A 25,284-nucleotide genomic window follows, 5' to 3' on the forward strand; every position below is an offset into this window, starting at 1 on the left:
TTGTAAAGAACAAATCATGGCAAACCAATCTGATGGCTTTCTTTGACAGGACAGCAAATCTTGTGAATAAGGCAGAAGCTGTGGCTGTGGTATATCTAGACTTTAGTAAGGCACACATACAGAATGGGAAGTGGCTGTCTAGGAAAGAGTACCGCAGAAAAGGATCTAGGGATCATAGTGGACCACAAGCTAAACATGAGTCAGCAGTGTGAGGCTGCTGCTGCAAAAAAGCAAACACAGTTCTAGGATGCATTAACAGGAGTGTCATTAACAAGACATGAGAAGTCATTCTTCCGCTCTACTCAGCACTTATTAGGCTTCAATTGGAGTACTGTGTCCAGTTTTGGGCACCACATTTCAAGGAAGATGTGAAGAAGTTGGAGAAGGTCCAGAGAAGAGCAACAAGAATGATTAGGGGTCTAGAGAACATGAGCTATGAGGGAAGACTGAAATAAATGGGCTTGTTTAATTTAGAAAAGAGAAGACTTAGAGGGGACATGAGAGCAGTTTTCAAGTGCTTCAAAGAGGGTTACAAGGAGGAGGGAGAAAAATTGTTCTCCTTGGCCTCTGAGGACAGGACAAAGGAGTACCGGGCTTAAAGTGCAGCAAGGGAGGTTTAGTTTGGATATTAAGAAAAACTTCCTAACTGTCAGGATGGATAAACACTGGACTAAGCTTCGCAGGGAACTGGTGAAATCTCCATCACTGGAGATATTTAAGAGCAGGTTAGACAGACATAATCAGGAATGGTCTAGGCAGTGCCTGGTCCTGCCATGAGAGCAGTACACTGGACTTGATGACCTCGAGTTCCCTTTGAGTTCAGTGTTCTATGATTCTATAGGCAGCTCCTGTAGTTAAAACTGCCTGATACTTTTGTTTGCAGACCCCTTTTTCAACAGCTTCTAATTGCAAAGTTGTATGCATTTGGACTGAAGCTTTCCATGCCAGGAGTCTGCCTAGCTTAGCAAACAGGAGCAGTTAACAAAGCCCAAAGGATTCTTTGCTTCTACTACAGAGAAGCAATCGATCACCGCCAGCCCTCCAAACAAGAGAGTGCAGAAGTGATCTCAGGGTTGTCTGGTTTCCCCAGTGGAGACAAGCAGAAGAGAGAGTGAGCATAGAGAAAGATTCCTCTACATCAAAATTTCAACTGAAAGCCAGGGAATCCAGGAGCAGAGTGTTTCACCATTCCCACCTCTTGGCAAAAAAGAACTCAGAGCAGTAGAGGTTTCAACACTCATCTCAGTTTAATGTTGTAAGTGCTGTTAATAGAAGATCCTGTCAGTGGGCGCCCTGATCAAAGTGGGAATCAATAATAATTAAATATTGGCCTGTGTTGCAGAGTTCAGATCCCAGTCCAAACCACCTCAAATTTCCAGAGGCAGGTTGGATTAGAGTTTAGCTCCACTTAACCTTTTGGAAACCCCAGTTATTTCCTTCCAGGATGATGTAGCCATACAATGCCTTCTTTCTGTCCATAGCTCCATTAGTTGTGTAACTTAATCTCAGTGCCCTTTGACTAACTCCCAATGCTCTTCACAGCTTAAACTCCACATCAGTGGGTTGTTTCCCTTCCATTGGAATATTTCACTAGTGCCTAACTGCAGCTGTTTAGTGGTAGAGATATTTAGCTTCCAGATGATTACCTAAGATCTGCTTGAAACTAGATTTGAATTTAACCATCCCTTTTTAATAACTACTCTGTTGCTACTTATGTTGAGGCATGGGTAAAAATAAGATCTGCTTGCACTGTCTGGCCATTTCAAATGTTTAATAATAAATTCTCTCCACTACTACATCAAGAACCTGAGCTGTTTAAACAGGTTTTTAGCTATAATAAACATATCTTTAAACTCATTTTTATTAAGTTTGTATAAGTGATATAGATAACTGGCAAAGAAAATTCAAGGACTAAGTAAACTTTTCAGAATCCTTCCTACAAAGAGTTTGAGAACTTTAATAAGAATTACAAACACCTTCAGCTCTGGCTCACAAACCAGAGACAATGTTTAACAAAAATAATAATCATCTGCAAAGGGGGAAGAAGTAAAATCAGAAAAGAATATATGAAACTTGCTAATTTAGACAGCTGGGAGAGCCATTTCCCAGTCAAGATATTTGTAGAAGAATGCTTGGCTCAAGCTTTAACTCACCTAAAACGAGACAAAGGAAACAGAGTGCATGAATGGAATAACATTTCAGGGAAACAAACAGAAAAACCTTTAATATTTGATGCACTGTTGATGCTCAATAATGGAATTTTTGGAGCACAAGTACTCACATGAAAAACATACAGGACACCAAAATCACAGTGAAAATGTTACTTCTCCTACTCTAACTCATCTATTGGACAAAGAATGTGGCTTCTGATTTCATTTGTACTTGTTACAATTCTCAGAGTATGATCCTGATTTCAAACCAATCATTTTGGGATTGACTCAGCAACAGTGTGGAGCTCTGGAATCCAGTAGCGGAGCCACCCAAATCTTAGGTGGCTTCACCAGTGCCAGATTTAGGTACAGCACAGACAGACATCTCTTTGAAGTGCACAAGAAAAGAAGACCATCTTGCCTAAGAAACCCTGTAGTCCATCCCCTGGAAGCATGGCTGCAGGAGGTTATACCGGAAGAGAGCATACTACCATCCTAGTGAAAAAGAGAAAGCCGTGCTAGTCTATATACTATCAAAACTAAAAAAGCAGTCAAGTAGCACTTTAAAGACTAACAAAATAATTTATTAGATGGTGAGCTTTCGTGGGACAGACCCACTTCTTCAGACCATAGCCAGACCAGAACAGACTCAATATTTAAGGCACAGAGAATCAAAAATGTAATCAAGGTTGACAAATCAGAAAAAAATTATCAAGGTGAGCAAATCAGAGAATAGAGGGGCAGACGTGTGGGGGTGAGTCAAGAATTAGATTAAGCCAAGTATGCAAAAGAGCCCCTATAATGACCCAGAAAATTCACATCTGGGTTCAAACCACGTGTTAATATGTCGAATTTGAATATAAAAGAGAGTTCAGAAGCCTCTCTTTGCAGACTGTTGTGAAAATTCCTCTTCATTAAAACGCAAACTTTTAAGTCATTAACAGAATGGCCCACTCCATTAAAATGTTGACTGACCAGTTTGTGAATCAGGAGTGTTCTTATGTCTGTTTTGTGCCCATTAATTCTTTGAGAGAGTTTGAAATCTGTCCAATATATAAAGCATCTGGGCATCGTTGGGACATGACGGCATATATGATGTTAGTTGAGGAACATGAGAATGTCCCCATGATTCTGTGAATAACCTGGTTAGGTCCAAGTATCAGATGCAGAGAGAAACCTCTGAGCTGCAATTTATTTGAAAATTTTACTCCATAAACCATGGACGAAACAGAGACGGGGAGTGGCTCGCAGCTTACAAAGACAGTTTCTCTGCTCTGGCTGCTAATATATCCCCATTAGACTCTACAAAGGCTCACATCCCCCCATCTGATCTGACTTGTTTTTTCCTCTTTTGATAAGTATTGTTGATACTGGCTCATTTCCACCTTGCTGAACAGACCTTGTCAGCTGTGGCCCTCCCTCTTACTGGGACGCCACTCTTTAAATACCCCTCTGAACACCCACCCCCACTCATGCATCTGATGAAGTGGGTCTTTGCCCGCAAAAGCTTATGCTCCAAAATATCTGTTAGTCTATAAGGTGCCACAAGACTTCTTGTTGTTCTGGTTAGGTCCAGTGATGGTATCTCCAGAATAGATATGTGGACAAAGCTGGCAACGGACCCTCCTAGAGAGGGTGAACAGTTGATGAGTGGGGAGTGTCTGAGGAGAGAGGTATGAAACTTGGGTATGAGAAAGAAACCAGACAGGATGGAAGCAAGGAAGAACAAGCTAGTAAGGTATATTCTTGCCTAGCACTTGAATTTCATCATTATCTATGGCTCTGTCACTACAGAGTTTGTGAACGAAAATCTGAAATTACAGTCTATTTTGCTTGTCTCAGAGAACTTAGATTCTCATCTTGACTACAACCCCCCTTCCTCCTTTCTTACCCACTTTTACAGATTTAGGGTCTTTAGTAGAGTAAGACTGAATGTGTTTTACAAAGGAACAAAAACAGAATCTTAAAACTAAAACAAGACTTAATGAATTAAAAACCCTAATATGGTATCAAAGCAGAAAATTACACAAGAGGAACGGACTGTAATCAACTGCAGAAACACAATACCTTTTGTATTGTCCTCTTCTTGTAGTTGCTTTAAAAGAAAAGTTCTTCTCCCTTGGTATTAAGCCCAGGGAATATCTGATGATAACTGTATCTATCGGAAAGAAGAAAGATGTATTATTCTATGCCAGGGGAGGGAACTACTGTGTTTACAAAAAGAATGACATTTATGAAGTAAAAACACTTCAATGTTCAGTCTCCTTGACTTCCCCTGCTTTTGTGCACAGATGTGAATCCATGATTCTCTATGACAGGGGAGGCACAGGAATTCTGCCTCAAAGTTTGTTCCCCACCAAAAATAAAGTCAAGTTCCCTTCAATTCTCTTACAACTAGGGATGTTAAAGGTTAACCATTTAACTGGTTAGGCTCATCCAAAACACATGAGGCTTATCGGATATGGTTAAGTGGGATGGGCTAGAGCAGACCCCTGCCCACCGCAATCAGGGGGTTGGTGTATGCCCTAAGGGCCATCACAGGTGGGGTGCAGTCCAGCAGTGCTAGAGTAGTCCTGTCAGTGATGGCCCCTGGGGGGGAAGGGCAGCTGGGGAGGCCACTCCAGCCTAGCTGAGGTGGGGCGGCCTCCCTGCCATAGAAAGCGGCTGCTCCAGCTCAGCTGGAGCACTCCTGCCTGTGGCGTGGGGACCAGAGCTGCTTTGGCCCAGCTGCAGCACCCCTGCCCACCGTGCACCAGTGGCCACTGCAGACAGGGACTGCTCTGGCCCAGCTGGAGTGCCCCAGCCCTGTGGCACACCTGAGGCTGCTGCAGATGGGGGCTGCTCCAGCTGTGCTGGAGTGTCCCACCCCCACAGCAGCACCATGGGCAGGGATGCTCCAGCCAGGCCAGTGTGCCACAAACAGGAGCTCCAGTCCAGCTGAAGCAGCTCCTGACCACGACAGGGGGACTCTCCAGCCCACCTGGCACAGAGCAGCTTCCACAGCTGTCAACCTCAACCCATTTAAGTCTAGTGTTTAACCAGCTAACCAATTACATGGGATTTTACATCCCTACTTGCAACCAGGAAAAATTGCTGTAGAACAAGTCTGCTTTGGCATAGGTTGTTGCCCCGTGTCTCATGTGGAAACTCAACTGAAAATACCTTACTCATATCCCACTACATTATTTGGAAACAGACAATTTATCTTTCTTAAATGTTGTTCTTCAAGATGTGTTGCTCACGTCCATTCCATTATAGGTATGTGCTCACCACATGCACCAGTACTGGAAGCTTTTTCCCTGAGTGGTATTCACACAGGGCCGGCTCTGTCACCCCACAGAAAACAATTCATTCTCCTGAATGGGGAGAGGGCTGGGCTCTGAAGCTGACTTTAGACAAGTGCTGACTTTTCTTCTTTTGTTTGAACTTAATTGGTGTTTATTTTACAACGAGAGCTCCCCAGCAGTGAAGGTTGCCTGAGTGGCAATGAGTGCGCAGGAGTGGAGACTGGCCTCATGGATTCTTCTATAAGGAACAGCTTGAGTTGGAGCGCTCTCACCTTTCTTGTTCTGGTGGTGAGCTTTTTACAGTGGAGACATTTGCTTGTAGAGTGTCCCTCACAAGATATTACACACATTGGCTGGGTCTACAAGGGCACAAATCTTCGAAATAGCCATTCCGCTCAGCTGAACAGCACAAGAGGATTTTGAAATGTGTGGAGTCCTTTTGAAAAGGACCCCGGTGCAGCCACGCCAAGCCGAGGGCATCTGAAAGTGGCGCTTTTGAAGCACCACGGCTGGAAGCATCCCAATGCTAATGAGGCACTGAATATTCAATTCAGCGCCTCATTAGTAATCTTCGAAACAACCATTAGCATGGCTATTTTGAAGATTTGTGCCTGTGTAGACACAGCCATTGAGAATGTCCATCTGCAACTGGTATGGACATTCTCCAGATCAAGCATCTTTTAAAACTAGTGAGCTAGGCATGACTGACCCAAGAGAAGCAGCTAACAGTAGAATATGTTTTTTAAAAACAACAATGAACTCTACTAACACCATAACTACTACTATGAACAAACGCACAAGTAACGATCTAAACAAACTAAACTATGAAGGAAAGTGAAGTTTAAGAGGAAAAACTGTGTGTTCTAATGGTGCCAATGGCGGCAGAGAAGGAACTTGAGGGGTCATCAGGCTGCACACGCACAGCAGCCACCACATTCAACAAGTGCTGACGGCTCTTTGGGTGCAACCCACCAGGAAACTGCTACCATAATTCTCCAACCACAGGCACAGTGGCACTGTAATAGCTAGGTGGTGCACCCATGGGGACACTCCTCAAAGAAGAATGTACATTGTATTAAAAATAAGTCTAGTTTATTGTTAAAGTTTCTTTAAGCATAAATGTGGCCTGTGAATCAGATAATTAAGTGTAGTATAATAGACAGGATTTACAGGGAAAGCCTGTAAAGCTACGTCTACATGTGAAGCCTACATCGAAGTAGCTTATTTCGATGTAGCGACATCGAAATAGGCTATTTCGATGAATAACGTCTACACGTCCTCCAGGGCTGGCAACATCGACGTTCAACATCGACGTTGCGTAGCACCACATCGAAATAGGCGCTGCGCAGGAACGTCTACACGCCAAAGTAGCACACATCGAAATAAGGGTGCCAGGCACAGCTGCAAACAGGGTCACAGGGCAGACTCAACAGCAAGCCGCTCCCTTAAAGGGCCCCTCCCAGACACACTTGCACTAAACAACACAAGATCCACAGAGCTGACAACTGGTTGCAGACCCTGTGCATGCAGCATGGATCTCCAGCTGCTGCAGCAGCAGCCAGAAGCCCTGGGCTAAGGGCTGCTGCACACGGTGACCATAGAGCCCCGCAGGGGCTGGAGAGAGCGTCTCTCAACCCCTCAGCTGATGGCCACCATGGCGGACCCCGCTATTTCGATGTTGCGGGACGCGGATCGTCTACACGTGCCCTACTTCAACGTTCAACTTCGAAGTAGGGTGCTATTCCCATCCCCTCATGGGGTTAGCGGCTTCGACGTCTCGCCGCCTAACGTCGATGTTAACATCAAAATAGCGCCCAACACGTGTAGCCGTGACGGGCGCTATTTCGAAGTTAGTGCCGCTACTTCGAAGTAGCGTGCACGTGTAGACACGGCTTAAATGTCCTATACTCCTGAACTGCTTACCCACTACATCTCTTAACAGTGTTAGATACAAAGTAACAATGATTGTATTATTAGTGTAGTAATAACTAATGTGGTAACAGAAGAGAAGCAGTAATAATATCCAAAGCATACTTGCTGTACTATTGACTGATTCCCTGTTTCCCATTCCACTTTGGGAGATTTACCAGATATAAGTGAATAAGAGGAGTTTTATGAGAACTGAAAAGTAAAATCGAATGACATATATTGTCAACTAAGGGAATAAATTATCTCAGTTCCCTGGCTGTGTAAAGATGTCCAGCAATCCAATTGTCTCCTTTGTTAGAATCCTTTTTCAAAACTCTGTGTGAGATTGAGCTCTCAGATGAGAGAAGCGTGATTAGCTTGCAATCTCACTTACACTACTTTCTGTTCTGTTCTCCATCACTCACTCACTTCTCCTCCCCTTACCCCACAGTCCATAGCCTCTACTGAATACCAACTTAGATGATAAAATATTCATTCTAACCTTATATGGCATTCACTTTTGTGGGAACTGCATCAGGCTCGAAAGGAAGAAGTAAGAAACATGCAAAGTAAAAGGAAGGATTTGCGATGAGTTGAGACATGGTTGCACTACATAACCCCCAAAGAAGTGAAGAATTTTGATTTGATATCTCCAAAATAACATTCATATGAGAACACGCTACACGGGGTCAGAATTAGAGTGACAGAGAAAGTGTAGGGATGGCCATCCTGCCATTCCATGTGCTGTGCCCCTCCTATGAATAAACAAAGGACACCAGTCACCAGGATTCCCAGTGTGGCAGTTCAAGAATCAAACCACATTTAGGCCAATTGTGTGGCCCCGTCATTCTTTTATGCTGGATGCATCAGCAAGTGGCCTTGTTTGGGAAAGACATTTTCTCACTTGCCACTACACTGAACATGTAGGTAGCTGTTTTACAGAACTTGAGAAGTTCTGAATCTACAAAAGACCTGATTCTCCCTCATTTACACTGTGACCTCAGCAGCGTTCTTTAAGATTTACACTGCTGAAAGGTAAACGGAGAAATCAAGCCCAGAGTCATTACAAGTCTGGAGCATGTTGATGCTCATCATTATAGCTCAGAGTCCCTTTTACAATACTCAGCTGCTGTCCATTTCAATGACATGACCTGGGGAGCATGCACATGTGTGCAGAGACAAAAAGCCAGAGACACATACACAAGTTCCAAGCGCAACAATCTGTATTGTAAATGCTACTCCATTCCAATGCTATACTTAAAATCTGTGATAACGTCAAATATCTAACAGCACTCAGGTCTTAAAAGTGGAGAAAAACCTTTAACGGTTTTTCTAATTGCTTGTTCTCTCTCACTCGCAACTAATTACCCAAGTCAGGCAGGTACAAGAGTCTTAGGCTTTTTACATTCTCTCAACCAAATATCTTCAGCATTAAAAAAAATAAAAATAAAAATTAGACACATTTAAACCAACCTTGTGACAACTAATGCAAATAAATACTTTCAGGCAGTTGTAACTACCAGATCAAATTGTCTTGAACAGCAAAATGGATAGGAAAATAAACACATATCCATTGAGAATTTCTTGTCATCTTCAGTGCATCTATCTGTCCCAGCTTGGACCTCTGCATTCATCTCCTCCCACAACTCCTAACTCTGTCCATGCTTGCTCCCTTCAATTGTGCCATCTTTTGCATCACTCCGAACGCCTTGAACAGCCCCTCCATATAATGTAATAAGCACTCCCTTCCTCCTTGAGACAAAGCTGAGGATAATACATCAGTGGTCATCCTTCTGATCTGTGGAAGTGAAATACAGCCTCCCACTGCCATGACTGAAAAGAATTTGGATACCATCCTGATGAAGGATCTTTGAACAAGTGAAAACTTCAGATGGCATGAACCCAAGTTGAATGACAAGACTGGTTTTCTAACTATACAGATCCCATTTCTCTTAAATGGTTGCCCAACAATATCTAAAGTGGCATTGTAATCTGCTGCAAATGCCTATCAATTTACCTATGAGAATTGTCTTAGACTTTGACACAGTGAAAGCAGGATAGAAAGGCCTAACACACAATGATGTCAGGCATCTGTCCCTCGTAGGCATCCTACGCAGTAACGCACAGATAAGGAGAATGGAGAATTTGGCTTATGTAACTTATGCCGTTATACTAAAGTAACCCACGGAATGGCAGCTCTCACTTCACACCTGAAATCTAGAATCAACTTCAGTGGATCAATTCTTCAGTCATTTGCACCAGTACAAACCTGCGATGAGAAAAGAACCATGCACCTTTACACGAAAGTCCAATTTGACCTTCAATTTCTGTTCAATTTGTATTAACTGTAACCAGTTCTTGCATTCAAATTATAAAACCACTCAAGTAGGAACTTTAAGCTGAACTAAAGTGACAATCACTCTGAGTGTCCATGCTACTGCCCAATACTTCATTTCTGCTGTAACTTTTTTTCTTTCTAACAAGGGCACAAAGAATAAGAGAGAATCTCGAACTGCTTTTCTGAGCTCTCTCGTTTCACCTCCTGTCCTTGCAGAATTCTTGTTATTTTTTTCCATAGACTCAGGCCATTCTGACTGAAAGCTTATGGTTGTTTTTATATTAAAATATCGATAAAACAAGAAAGAACAATCATAAGGTATCCCATAATGCAGCCAAATGTGTAGGTGTGACCTCTACTTCAGGCTGCATCTGAAGAACATATAAAATGGTAGCAGGGAGCTAAATCTCTCCATTTAAAAGTATACTCTACCAAAAACAAGTCACAATAGATACTAACTATGTATACCACACCGTACAGATTATAAATTGTAACGCTTCACATATTTGCATAATATAGTCCATCCAGAAGAGGCAGACTCCAAGCTGCCTGATTCGCTAATACTTATTTAATTATTGTTAAGAATTAATTAAAAAATAGATTTGTGTAACTCATGATTTTGAACTCCCTTGCAAATTCCTACTCACTGTTAATTATACTGTAAATTGGTGAAATTACTATGGAGAAGGCCATCATAAATTAAATCAACAGAATACGAGATTAAAAACCTGGGCAAAGACTAAAAAGAAAGCAAGGGCAGAACTTCTAGAAAATTACAGAAAATCTTAATAATGGTTCATTCACCAGTTAAAAGTGCCTGCTGGATAGATATCCACACCTTCCAAAATAGATGTTAAGGGTGAGAGCTGCTATTACCATTAAATTGTATATAAATATTACATAAGAAGTGAACAAAGGCACATCAGCATGCATACATGCCATAAACAAGAGCTATGGCTTCCTAAAATGTCAGGACTTAAAATGCACAGCGGCTTATAAAATGTCACCCAAGTCGTTACAAGATGGCAGTGATGTAAATCATTTATTAAGGAAATGCCCTCTAAACTAAGGTTGGAAAACTAAATGCACCTATTTCCTATTGTAGATTCAGACAGTAATTTGCTGAAACAGTAATTTTAAGTTTAGCATATTTCTACCTTCAAGGAAAATTAAAAGCCATCTATAACTACAAAAGCCAACAGAAAGCAACGTAGTATATTAACTTCATATGACACCAGCAAGTAATCCTAGGCACTAAAGAAACCGTTGAAGATTTTCAGGCCTGTATGCGGGTTGGGGGTGTGTGAAGGGTGTGAAAAGGTCGGCAGCACTCAAGGTTCTTCTGGTTCCCCTGCAAAGATCATCTGGCTGTGGGGAAGGGGCGAGTGCAGCAGCTGTGGCTTGGGCCCAACACTGGCCGGGAGTGGGCTGTTCAGGCTGATCGTGGGGGGAGGATGTCTTCGGGGCAAGTGGTAGGGACGATGGGGAGTGTGTGTCTGTGGGCTGAACAAGGGGTTGAGTGAGGGGACCGAACTTGGGGTGGTCCAGATCCAGTGGCTGTAGCCCCAGTGGTCCTGGCCATGATGGCAGCCTTTCCACCTCCTCTCCTGCAAAGTTCAGCTGGCTGTATGGGGAGAGGCAGGTGTGGTGGCCCTGCACCACTGGGGCCTGGCACCAGCCGGGGTTGGGTGTTTGTGCTGAGTGTATGGGGGTGCTTGAGCTGAGCATATGGGGGGAGATGTTGTCCAGGCTGAGCGGCAGATGGGGAAATGTTCAGGCCGAGCAGGGTGTGCATGTGTTTGGGCCAAGCAGGGAGGGATGTTGGGACTGAGTAGGGGCGGGATCATCTGGCCAAGCAGGGAGTGTGGTGCTGAACTGGGGGTGGCCCTGCCCCAGCAGCAGCAGCTGTAGCCCCAGTAGTCCCAGACATGGCAGCAGCCCATCTCCAATCTGGACCCAACCTCAGCTGTCCAGCACCAGCAACCAGGTAAGATAACCGAGCCCCAGGGTAGTCCCCTTTTCCCATACACCTTACACCCTGCTCCCAAGTCCAGCCCACTGCGTTGTCTCCCCATCCCAGTGCCCTGCTTGGGCCCCTCCCATGTCCCAGACCTTACTCCTGTATCCGTGTCATCCCCAGCATCCTACCCTAACTTCTGAACCCACATATTGCAGCCCCCACCACCCTTAGCCCCCATGTACCCCAACCCTGAGTCCTGCACCTCCACATCCCCAGCATCCTGCCCTAACTTCTGCACCCCCAACACACTGCAATCCTGTACCCTGAGCACCTCATATACTCCAACCCTGACACCTGCACACCCACATTGCCAACCCACTTCTCTGAGCCTCCCACACTCCGTCCCACAATCTTTGGAGTATTTCTAACTGACTCACAGATTTGTTTAGCACCCTAAAGCAGAGCTGTGTATGGATAATATGCACTTTGGTGTGTTCCTTAGGATGAGTCATTAGAAAGGATGATAACATAGGTAAGTCCAAGGTGGGGTCTATATGGAGACGTACTGCTGGCAGCTTCATGCTAATGAGCAGTCTCGCAATTGCAAATGACTACTCTTTAGCATATTTCGGCAGCTCATTAGCATAGCCGTGCAAGATCTCACTGCAGGCAGAGGGTGCTGCCGGCAGTAAACAGGCAAAACAGCCAAAAACCCCCTCTGTCACCAAAAGAGGGCAAGTTCAGGCCAAGAACACTGAACATGTGAAGATTTCATAGATTCTTTTTCTCATTATCAAAACACAAAAGCAGTCCAGTAGCACTTTAAAGACTAACAAAATAACTTATTAGGTGATGAGCTTGCCGAGAACAAGCGGCACTGAAAATCATTCCTCTTTAATATGGTCTCCACAGAATATCACATTCAATAAGATTTCATCATGAACAGTCAGCCAGTCAGTAAGATGAATTTACCACTTGTGAGTATAAATGTTCAATTTTTTCTTATCTTATTAACAGCTTACTAATTTCTTTGCTCTTTTCAATAAAACTTCATCAATTAAAACAGCTTAGTCACATCTCAAAACAAATAGAACACTAAAGCTGCGTCTACACGTGCACGCTACTTCGAAGTAGCGGCAGTAACTTCGAAATAGCGCCCGTCACGTCTACACGTGTTGGGCGCTATTTCGAAGTTGAAATCGACGTTAGGCGGCGAGACGTCGAAGTCACTAACCCCATGAGGGGATGGGAATAGCGCCCTACTTCGACGTTCAACATCGAAGTAGGGACGTGTAGACGATCCGCGTCCCGCAACATCGAAATAGCGGGGTCCTCCATGGCGGCCATCAGCTGGGGGGTTGAGAGATACTCTCTCTCCAGCCCTTGCGGCGCTCTGTGGTCACCGTGGGCAGCAGCCCTTAGCCCAGGGCTTCTGGCTGCTGCTGCTGCAGCTGGGGGTCCGTGCTGCATATACAGGGTCTGCAACTAGTTGTTGGCTCTGTGTATCTTGCACTGTTTAATGAAAGTGTGTCTGGGAGGGGCCCTTTAAGGGAGCGACTTGCTGTTGAGTCCGCCCCGTGACCCTGTCTGCAGCTGTGCCTGGCTCCCTTATTTCGATGTGTGCTACTTTGGCGTGTAGACGTTCCCTCGCTGTGCCTATTTCGATGTTGGGCTGAGCAACGTCGAAGTTGAACATCGACGTTGCCAGCCCTGGCGGACGTGTAGACGTTATTCATCGAAATAGCCTATTTCGATGTCGCAACATCGAAATAAGCTATTTCGAAGTTGGGTGCACGTTTAGACGTAGCCTAAGGGTGCATCTATAGTTGCATTCCTCTTTTGAAAGAGACATGCAAACGAGGCAAACAAAAATGCAAACGAGGTATAAATTTGCATATTCAACATCTCATTTGCATATTTTAATTTTAAAAGAGCTTCTTTCGAAAGAAGAAAGCCAGTGTAGACGCTGCTCTTCCGAAAGTAAACCCATCTTGGAAAGAATCCTTCTTCCCATTAAATAAAGGGAAGAAGGATTCTTTCCAAGATGGGTTTACTTTTGAAAGAGCAGCGTCTACACCGGCTTTTGTCTTTCGAAATTAAAATATGCAAATTATGTGTCAAATAGGCAATTTTATGCCTCATTTGCATTTTCAATTTACCTCATTTGCATACCTCTTTCGAAAGAGGAATGCAAGTGTAGACACACACTAAGGCAATAAATTTAAATTTCAATATAAGTATTATTGTAACCTTGTGAAATAGAAATAAGAAGTCATTGAGTATATGATTTGTGATGCCCTGCAGAACAGCCAATCGTTTATTAAATAATAATAATTCTAATAACTTTTGAGTGGTATATTTTTATTTTCAAGATATATGCACAAGACATTCCCTTATACATGAGAGAAACAGTTGCTTTACATGATCAAACTAAATTAGAAAGTTTCTGCTAAGGATCAAATACCACAAAACGATTGTCTTATATTCACTGTGAGAGCTGCACCGCTCATCCCCCAGCAGGAAAATCCTGCTTTTCTGAGTAACCTGTTGATTCCGGGGCTTTTAACTCCAAAACTACTCAGTTCTTCAACCAACCCAGAAACCTAACTGAAGTTTAGGGGAGGGAAGTAGCCTCAGAGCCTGGCTCCCTTAATCTGGATTAGTGCCTATGCACTCTAGCAGTCACAATTGAAGAACAGATAGGGAATACGCAGAGGAAACTAAAGAGGCCGGAAGCAAATAAAAGTATACTCGACAACCTCCTGAGGTCCCTTCCAGTTCTATGAGATGCGTGTAGCTCCATCTTTATCAGAAGAGGGCAAAGGAGGGAGTGAAAAGGAAAGAAAAAAGTTGTTTAGTTTTAGGGTGGATGGCCATGTTCACGCTTGACTGCAGGAGGCAAAGCTCCACTGATTCCAGTAGTGAATTCTGCTCAACACTATATTTGAGTTTCTTGCAATGAACAATCAAATTCACTGTAATTTAATCCAGGTGGTAGCAAAATGGAACCATGGCAGGGATCTCAAAAAGTTTTGAAAAGTAATATTAAGATTTCAACTAGAGAAAAAGGGAAATTTAGTATATTTGTGATACAACAATTGCTTTGAAAGATTTACTGTATATTTAAAGACCAAAAATAGGCACAGAGGGATAGCTGTGTTAGTCTGTATCTGTAAAAACGAAAAGAAGTCTTGTGGCACCTTAGAGACTAACGGATTTATTAGGGCATAAGGTTCTGTGTGTAGAACACACTTCATCAGATGGACTGGAGTAGAAATGCAAAGGCAGGTATACATGTAAGATAGAATATAACATAACATATATACACACAGATATATACACATACATACACACACAATAGAGTAACATCTATTTTTTTTTGGCAGTAATTATATACATAGCGGCCAGTCCATCTGATGAAGTGGGTTTTCCCCATGAAAGCTTATGCTATAAATACAGAGGTGTGCAAACTTTTTAGACTGGCCCCCAGTTTTCGTTCCTTTAATTAGCAGGGGTCCTCCAACCTGTATAATGTAATCCAAACTTATGGAAATTTTGATTATGTTCATATGGAAAAAAAAAAACCTTCAGCACGTGTAAGAAAATAAGCATGTAGAATGTAAAAACTTAATTAATCGCTATATAAACGTGAATACACAAGCATAAAAACTAGCATATATCTACATTTTTAGTGAGATGGATAAGCCTGAGACCCAGCAGCCGTTTGTGCTGCACTCCCCTTATGAAATGTCACGCCTCCCCAATGGGGCGCACCCCTACCTTTGCACATCCCTGCTCTAATTAAAACATAAAAGCAGTCAAGTAGCACTTTAAAGACTAACAAAATAATTTATTAGGTGAGCTTCCAAGGGACAGACCCACTTCTTCAGACCATAGCCAGACCAGAACAGACTCAATATTTAAGGCACAGAGAATCAAAAACAGGAATCACGGTGGATAAATCAGAAAAAAAAATTATTGAGGTGAGCAAATCAGAGAGTAGAGGGGCAGAAGGGGGGGTGTCAAGAATTAGATTAAGCCAAGTATGCAAATGAGCCCCTATAGTGTCCCAGAAAATTCCCATCCTGGTTCAAACCACGTGTTAATGTGTCGAATCTGAATATAAAAGAGAGTTCAGCAGCCTCTCTTTCAAGAGTGGTGTGAAAATTCCTCTTCAGTAACATGCAAACTCTTAAATCATTAACAGAATGGCCCACTCTATTAGTCTCTAAGGTGCTACAGGACTTCTCGCTGTTTTTAAAAATTACACAGACACTTCACTTATCTCTTTCAGAAGGCAGACTTCTCACAGGAATCGTGATTTTTCACTAGTTAACTTTAAGAAAAGAAATCTTTGCATCAATTTTAATGTACAAAGAAAACTGTGATTTACAATCCATTCCTTATTGTATTCTTACAGCCCAAATTAGTTGCTATAAAACCATACAGTGCTGTAACAATTTTATTATAATTACAATAACCAGATGCACTCTACAGTCAACACTGTCAGATGTTTCTGTGTTTATCTGACATCCTTCTAGAATTTTAATTATGCTGTACTGGCTGCCAATGGCTAACATCTACCAGCTTAGCAATTAAGCTGGCAAGGTTTCAACTCTGAACAAAAGGCAGTCACCAGATATTTTATTTTGCTGGATTACTTCTTGCTTAAACCACGTATTAAAAAAACCTCAAGTTCTTTTTTAACATAGACAAAGGAAAAAAAGGACTCTCCCATTTATTTTGGGGGGAAAACAAACATTTGACAATTAACAGAATTTTATGCATTAGAATTAAAAAGCCTGCCTTACCTTAACAACTGTATTCCATTTCAAAGTTACACTAGAACTAAGTAACTGCATAAATAATTACAGCCTACAATATGAGCCATGCTGAAATAGTGTTACTTTACATAGTACTTAACAGCCCTCATTAACTTAGTCCCCCTCCTTTGTACCATACAGTGTATAAAACATAGTAAAGTGATACTCCTTACCTTCCCAATATTTTCTAAACAGACATGAGACTAAGGCTATGTCTACACTAGACCAAGAAAGTCGACCGCAGATATGCAATTCTAGCTATGCCAATTTTGTAGCTAAAATCGACATATCTGCACTTGGCTAACTTGCCTGTTTATGCAGGGAAAGGTCAGTGGGAGAGTTTCTCCCTTTGACCTCCCTTACTCCTCATATCTCACAGGGACTACAAGGTTGAGACTACATGCATGAAACAAAAATTAAACCATGGAAGATTGAGCAAGTCAATCAAAATCAAACCCCTGAGTGCAACGATCTTCCGTGATAGTGCAGATAAGCCCTAAGGATAGGAGAAAGGAATACACCACAGAAGCAGAAGTACGTAAAATGATGCAGCAAGAATAAGAAGATTGCTGAAGGCCAAAGAAAGGCATAAATTGAACTCAGATTTCTCAATTCATAACTGTGCCTTAACCACTAAACTCTCCCTTTCTTTCTAATAGAGTGATAGAACAGGCCTCAGACACATTGCCACCTCTTACAATTATCTATGTCAAGCAGCTTTCTTGAGCACAATTGAAGAAAACAGGACATTAACAATTACATATTTGTTATCAAGGCAGTGGACTCCACCTCATTTTTGAAAAGGCCATCTGGCCTACGTCTCGTGCCAAGAGTGAGTGACAGGAGACAGGCAGGAGAATAGTGAAATCAAAATAAGCATCTCCACAGAGGAGCCCAAGGAGTGCTATGCTTGTTGCAAGGAACTTTAGAGAAATGGGTCCTGACTGGACCAACTGCAAACGTCAGAATAATGAACTATTACGAAATGAAAAGATAGTATCAACAAATATGAGCTGGATCATTTCAAGTGCCCTTTCCAAACTCTCCATAAAATCAACGAAGGGTCCTGTGGCACCTTATAGACTAACAGAATAGTTTTGAGCATGAGCTTTCGTGAGCACAGACTCACTTCATCAGATGCTGGTCCTGGAAATCTGCAGGGCCAGGTATAAATAAGCCAGAGCGAGGGTGGGGATAACAAGGTTAGCTCAGTCAGCAAGGGTGAGGCTTACTACCAGCAGTTGATCTGGAGGTGTGAACACCAAGGGAAGAGAAGCTGCTTCTGTATTTAGCCAGCCATTCGCAGCCTTTGTTTAAGCCTGAGCTGAGGGCGTCGAATTTGCAGATGAACTGTAGCTCAGAAATTTCTCTTTGGAGTCTGGTCCTGAAATTTCTTTGCTGTAGGATAGCTACTTTTAAGTCTGCTACTGTGTGGCCTGGGAGATTGAAGTGCTCTTCTACGGGTTTTTGTATATTGCCATTTCTGTTAGTCTATAAGGTGCCACAGGACCCTTCGTTGCTGTTACAGATCCAGACTAACATGGCTACCCCTCCAATACTTGTCTCCATAAAATATTACCTACTCAGTCATGTTACTATGAGGAGAAGGTATTCTGCCACTGAATCCTGAGCAGATAAATGTTATTAGTATGTGAAAGTTGTCATCCAACAAACTGGAGAAAATATACTAGTTTCATTTATTTACTACAAAAAAGGCATGTGTGTGTTTGTTCAAAAATAATCAAGAAGGACATACTGATTGACGTTGGCCAGAAAAGCGATGGGATGTTCACAGGAAGAGAGCAAAAGACACAAGTTCTACCTTGGACTTAAGTCATACATGTAGAACAGCATTGCACAGGCACAGATTTAGATTGTTAATATAAACGGACCCAAGGAAGAAGGTGAAAATTGAAGGTGAAATGTTGTAGCACTCTACACTGAAAACCAATCATGAGACGAGGGAGCTATAAATATTTCTCAACCACTGAGACCCATCAATGTAAAGAAATAGTGAGATGGATAATAAGCAAAGAAGAAGTGCATCATTTGTAATTGCTATAGATCAAAGTTTACTCACCTTACTGACAAACCAAGCCACATATACAACAAATGAAAGATTACTAAAAGAGCTTTTTAAACATATTTGTGGTCCAAATCCAGAGTATGTGTCAAGCACTATGTTTCATTTCTAATAGGATCAAACTGCTGGGCAACCACACTGATGAATCTAGGTTACTTAATGGGAAGCTATCACATTAAGACTTGTGGCATAGTTTTGTTCAACTACTTTTTACAACAGAAAGAGTTACTAAAGTGGACCAGGACATATTAATTTCCAGGTATGTGAATACCCAGATCTTAAAGAAATAAAATATGGGATCACTGAGAATATATTTTCAACTGAAAAAAAACTATAAACATGTCCAATTTTCTAACAGATTCTCAGGTTATGGAGTTCAGCAGCTATAGAATTATGTACATATGTTGGGTTAGAAATAAAATGAGTTCTAAGCATTCATCTGGAAAGTCAAAGCTATAGTACTTTCTGTACCATATGTATGCCGAAGTAGGAATATGGAATACCTTGTAAGAAACTTAGGCACCAGTTACAGAGAGAAAGCTGTGCTAGTCTATATACTATCAAAACAAAAAAAAGCAGTCAAGTAGCACCTTAAAGATGTACAGAATAGTTCATTAGGTGAGCTTTCGTGGGACAGACCCACTTCTTCAGATCATAGCCATACCAGAACAGACTCAATATTTAAGGCACAGAGAACCAAAAATAGTACTCAAGGTGGACAAATCAGAAAAGCACCAGTGTTTGCTAAATTATCTCATATACACATTGTGTTATTCATTCCATAATAAAACTCAAAGGAAATTCTCACTAAAATCACAAGACCACTACGCCATTTGCCCAGTGCCCCTAGAAAAGCAAGATACATATCAAAATAAGCTATATTCAAAGGGTGAAAAACAGGCAATCACTATCGAAACGATAGTACCTTGTGCAATTTATAAACTGACGATTTTTTTAAAGGGACACAGCCCCATGTTTGGCTTATGCTAGTGCTGTAAATCAACTGCAAAGCTGGAATAAAATCTGTTCCTCCTGATTCCCCATACATTGATCTATTGGACCATATTGCTTCCATTCTCTTGATGATGGATGTTAACTGATATTCATTGTCTAGTTTACCGTTGCTGATGTGGGACATTTATTATGCTCTTCTTGCAGACATTTTAGAACTATTTTCTTAGGATCTACAAGGTTTTGTGTTCATCTGCTTGGCCAGCTATGGGAGAATAAATTAACAAACCCTGTTTTTGCAACTACGCTGACAGCAATTAACCTTGTTAATTTCAAGGGTTTGTTGACTTCTTTTTTTAAAAATACAGGAGGAAAATCTATCCCCTAAATTGACAAAACTGATCAGGAAAATATGTGTTCCAGGATATGAGAGGATACAAAAACAAGGTTAAAATACGAAGTTATGAGAATACTTGCCAGTTCCCCTTTAACTATCAAATCACAGAGCACAGGAAAATTAGCAATTATAGCAAACTGACTATAGCTATCTTCAATAACAGCCTGATCTCACTCTGTCCCTAACACTGCATTTGATTAACTCTGGAGGCATGAACAAGAGATCAAACAGTTCTTTGAAAGACCAACCTAGAATCCAAATAACTAACCAGACACTAATACTGAAAAGTGTAGCACGTGCCACAAAGCCTAGCACGTGAAACTTGCTGATATAAATTCACTTTCTGCGTAGGAAGAACACTGCAAAACTGGCAAGGAAGAAGCCTAAGGGATCCATGCTCTCACTCTGTCAACAGAAGCAGCAATGCCAAGTGAGAATTGGCAATGTAGGCTTATGCCAATGTTCATTTGGAACTAAGATAAAAATAGAGTCAATAAGAGCCTGAATCATTGTATTTATCCCTTTGAGTGCCTTCCTGTCGTGTGGCTGTTACAAGAACTTGCCTAGAAAGAGCATAACAAGGTTTGAAATAAGTAATTGAAACTAGAGATCTTCTGAGGATAGCGCTTTGGTACCTGATTCAGCTACTATGGAGACCATTGCTAGGAAAGAATACACAAGCAGGGAAAGCAAAGTGATGGGCTATGGCAAAATGCAGCTGATAACATCCTACTAAATAACTCTGACAGAAAAGAAAAGAGGCAGCTGCAAATGAAAGATCAACTGCAAAATAATTCTTAGAAAAATCCACACCCTTTGTGGCTGTAACAAAATTGATGAATTTTTCAAAGATCCCAAGGATGTGAGAAAACCGTTAATTTCAATACAAACCTAGCATTCAAATCACATAGTTTTGAGGAAAAAAACAATCTCAGACTACAAATAGTAGGAACAATTCCTGCATATCAACGGGTTTTAGGCATGTGGATGAAGGACAGCATATGGCACTTGAGGAGGAGTAAACAGAGACAGTGTCAATATTGCACATGCTTCCTTGAAATTGTTATTATGATATAATGACCATATTTCTAACGATGAGACAGTTTCAGCAATGCTTGATATTTTTTCAACTTCCTAATTTCCTAATTTCTATAGGCATAGAAGAGATTTGTTTTCAAGATGCTGCGTGGGCTTTAAGTCACATAATTACCATCTAGAATTGTGTACTATTCCTGCTAAGTGCTCTTATAAGGACAAAAATCCCTTTTATACAGATTCATGAAAAGAAGAGAGTCCCAATCAAGAGGAAGGGCAGAGCTGATGAGGTTAATTCAGTCAGGGAGGATATGGCCCACTTCCAGCAGCTAATGTGGAGGTGTGAACACCAAGAGAGAAGAAACGGTGTTTTTGTAGTTGGCCAGCCATTCCCAGTCTTTGTTCAACCCTTGACTGATGGTGTCAAATCTGTAAATGAATTGTAGTTCTGCAGTCTCCTTTGGAGTCTGTTTTTGAAGTTATTTTGCTGCAGGATGGCTACTTTTAAATCTGGTACTGAGTGTCCAGGGAAACTGACGAGTCCTCTTACAAGCTTTCGTATGTTACCATTCCTGATATCTGATTTGTGTCCATTTATTCTTATACATAGAGACTGTCCAGTCTGGCCAATGTATATGGCAGAGGGACATTGCTGGCACATGGGAAAGACTGGGAATGGCTGGCCAACTGCAAAAGCAGTTTCTTCTCTTTTGGTGTTCATAACTCCACATTAGCTGGTGGAAGATGTGGCCTACTTCCCCAACTGAACTGACCTCGACAACTCTGGCCTTCCACTCAATTGGGACTCCCTCCTTTCCAAGAGCCTGTATAATTAGACCTGCCTCTGGAATCTCCACTACATTGCATCTGACTAAGCGGATCTTTGCCCACAAAACCCATGCTCCAAAATATCTGTTAGTCTACAAGTTGCCACAGGACTTCTTGTTGTTTCTGCAGATTCAGACTAACATGGCTACCCTTCTGACAAAAATCCTGTTTTTCTGAACTGTACAAGCAGTACCAGAGATTGACATGGGAATATATGCTCAAGAAAAGTAAGCAGGATTCAGTTTATAATCTAAGAAGGCTATTGATTAGTTATTTCCTGTCTTCCCTAATCTGTGATATCCATGAGTACTTAGTGTGAATGGCTAGATATTTAGGACTCATTTTTTCAAAATACTGTAAACTTTTATTTGGGTGCACAAATTTAAATGAAAATTTGGCCCAACATTCATAGCAATTGAGCCCTTGCTGGGACCACTGATTTCAGTTAGAACTGCAGATGCTCCGCACATCTGAAAAATTGGGTCACATGGGTACCCCCAGTTGATTACTCAAAATCAGAACCCACTTTTGGAAATGGGTGTACCAACACATACATGGGTTTCTTGACATTGGAATGACATCTCATGGAAGAGAGACTCTGCATGCTGAAAGGGGGAAAAAACCCAAAAAGTTTAGCACCATCAAAATTCAGAGCAAATTTGAAAGTTAGCTTCTCATCAGTAATTTTATATCAATAACTTTCCTCTTTATATGTTAGCAGTTTCATTCTGAGAATTCAAAACAAAAAGGCAGTCCAGTAGCACTTTAAAGACTAACAAAATAATGTATTAGATGGTGAGCTTTTGTGGGACAGACCCACCATGAAAGCTTACCACCTAATAAATTATTTTGTTAGTCTTTAAAGTGCTACTGGACTGCCTTTTTGTTTTGACAGAATACAGACTAACACAGCTATCTCTCTGGCTATGTGTAAATTGAAACAAAACTTCAAAATGGCCATGCAAATGGCCATTTCGAAGACTACTAATGAGGTGCTGAAATGCATATTCAGCATCTCATTAGCATGCTGATAGGAATAACAGGATTTCGAGGTTGGTGGGGTCCTTTTGAAAAGGACCCCTGTCTGGATGAGCTGTGCGGCAGCAAAAAGCAGCAATTTCAAAGAGCTGCAGCTGGTGGCATGATAATGAGGCACTGAATATGCATTTCTGTGCCTCATTAGTAACCTTTGAAATGGCCATTTCAAAGTTTTGTTTCAGTGTACACATAGCCTCTGTTACTATTCTGAGATTTAATGTACATACCATAGTTTAGGCCCAGAAAGTAAGCACAGTCTAAGATTCCTTATAAAGGCAACAAGTCAAGATCCATTTTGGAGCACACTCTTCAAAACTAATTTTTAGTGATAAAACCATATTACATCATTTGCAAATTACAGGTATTAAATATCAAGACAGACTAACTGTGCTAAATTCACTATTGGCGTAAATGTGTGACTCTAATGGAGCTGATCCAAAGCAGGATGACTTTTAGGGGGAGATTTCCAGACGTAATTCTGGTTCCTGACAAAAACCATGACTTACTTGATTTAAACCCTTGTACTCCGAATGGGGCATAGGTCATTTACAAGTCTCCTCCACTTCACTCCGTCCTGGGACAAAACTTCCAGCTGACTCCAGGAGTACCCCAGTTGTTGTCCTTCAATCTCAGTAAATCTTCTCCATGTTGTCTGAGGTCTTCCTCTTTTGCACTTTTTCTTACGGGTTCCATTTGAGACCTTGACAGACTATGCTGGATGATCGTCTTCCGGAATGTGGCCTAGCCATCCCCACTTGCTTCTCTTGATTAGAGCATCAAGTGGTTCTTATCCTGCTCTCCTCATTTGTGACAGTCTTACCATTTGATGTGAAGAATATGCCTCAGTCATCTGTTTATGAATGTCTTTAGCTTGTGATTTAAGACTTTTCAGTACACCAGGTCTTGCATCCATACAACAGCACACTCTTCACATTTGTGTTGAAGAGCTGCAGTTTTGTCTCGCAGATATTTGTGAACTCCACATGAGATGAAAAATCTTGAACGCAGCTGTTGCTCTCCCTATCCTGGCACTGATACCCTTTTCTGTTCCTCTGTCTCTGCCCATAATACTCCCCAAGTCGGTGAACTGCTCCAAAACTTCCAAGTTATTCCAACCCAGTGTGGTGATGATGTTGTTGGATTGGTTGATCCTCATTGTCTTGGTCTTTCCCATGTTAATGCTCAGCCTAGTCATTGAGGCAATTCTGTCTAATGTAGTGACCTTTTCTTCCATGCTTTCAAGTTGGTGTGAAAGAAGGGTGACATCGTCAGCAAAATCAATTCCATACTCCCTCTTTCCTGTCCCTCATGACAGGAGCCATGGAAGGGCATTCTATGGTAGAACCTAAGGTTAGGAAGCATGATCCACATTTTAATGCACACACGGAGCTGGCAATGACCCTGCCAGCTGTCTGTCTAGCTTATTTCATCTAAGCATTTACACCACTTTCATCACCATAGTTCCTGACACTGGTTGAGATGTTGGCAGTATTATTATTCATGGTCTGATCAGATCCCCATAAGCACTGCTTGAAGACCTTATGTGTTCACCAGTTTTGAGGTCATTTACCATTCCTATTTGCTAAAAGTTTTGTACGATGAATAGATGCTAACCCTTTTCTTTCGTTCCCCTAACAAAATAAAAATTTTAAAACAGGTAGAAATAACAAACAAGGCATGGGATTTATTTGACACTGTGGGCACATCATGCTGCAGTGCTGATCTGTCTGTTCCAGTCTCAGAGGAAAAGGAGAATATGGAGACTTACAAGAGACTTGCTGTTCAAGAACACTGCTCATCACATTTCAAACCCTCTCCTTGCTCAGAAAAATGCAGCAGGTAAAACAGAGGGCAATGCGACAGGAGTGCCCACAAACCAAAAACAGAAGTGGCAGATCTAATTTTAGTGCTGCCAGCACTGACGGTGTCCGTTTAGCAGCCTCAAGCGTGATAAAAACTGAATAGGCCTAACTGTCAAAAGTACAGAAGTAATAATTCTGCTGCACAGATTTGATTTGCATCTTAAATATTTATAACCTTCAGATTTAAGATACAGAATGTGGCTTCCATCTGTGCTTCTAATCTGAATGAACACCTATTTATTACAAACAGCTAAGCAACTGCAAGCAATAGTGTATAGTTCCATGAGTGTGGGGGAACTTTGCAAGCAGATTTAGAATATCTCTAATAGATCATTAGAAGACCCCATCAAGCTATTGGTGTGCAGGTGCAAATTTTCTTACACTTCCTGCCTGTTATTGTCTAGTTTTTGTGCTATCACAGGTGAACTGCCATGAAAGAATCACGAATCCAAAGACATTGGACTGGAACCTCAACATGACAGACAGAGTCTGTTTAAAATGGGGAAAACATCTTCATATAAATAGCTTCAAAATCAGTGAGAAGTGAGATAATGAATATTAATATTGACTTACAGCCAAGATAATGTCACTGGCTCTAGGCACTTCACAAGTTTAAAATATAGA

General features: G+C 41.7%; 1 protein-coding gene across 8 annotated transcripts in view; it reads right to left on the reverse strand.

Moving 5' to 3' along the window:
- The window catches only part of ARVCF (ARVCF delta catenin family member), a 529,785-nt gene that overhangs the window by 321,081 nt on the left and 183,420 nt on the right, over positions 1 to 25,284 (reverse strand). For all 8 annotated transcript variants that reach the window (XM_075012627.1, XM_075012629.1, XM_075012624.1 and 5 more), the window contains one exon: positions 4,218 to 4,308. The gene's annotated coding sequence lies outside the window, so the exon portion shown is untranslated. The remainder of the gene's footprint in view (positions 1 to 4,217; positions 4,309 to 25,284) is intronic.

Source organism: Carettochelys insculpta, chromosome 18 (genome assembly GCF_033958435.1).
Source record: "Carettochelys insculpta isolate YL-2023 chromosome 18, ASM3395843v1, whole genome shotgun sequence".
Classification (NCBI taxonomy): domain Eukaryota; kingdom Metazoa; phylum Chordata; order Testudines; family Carettochelyidae; genus Carettochelys; species Carettochelys insculpta.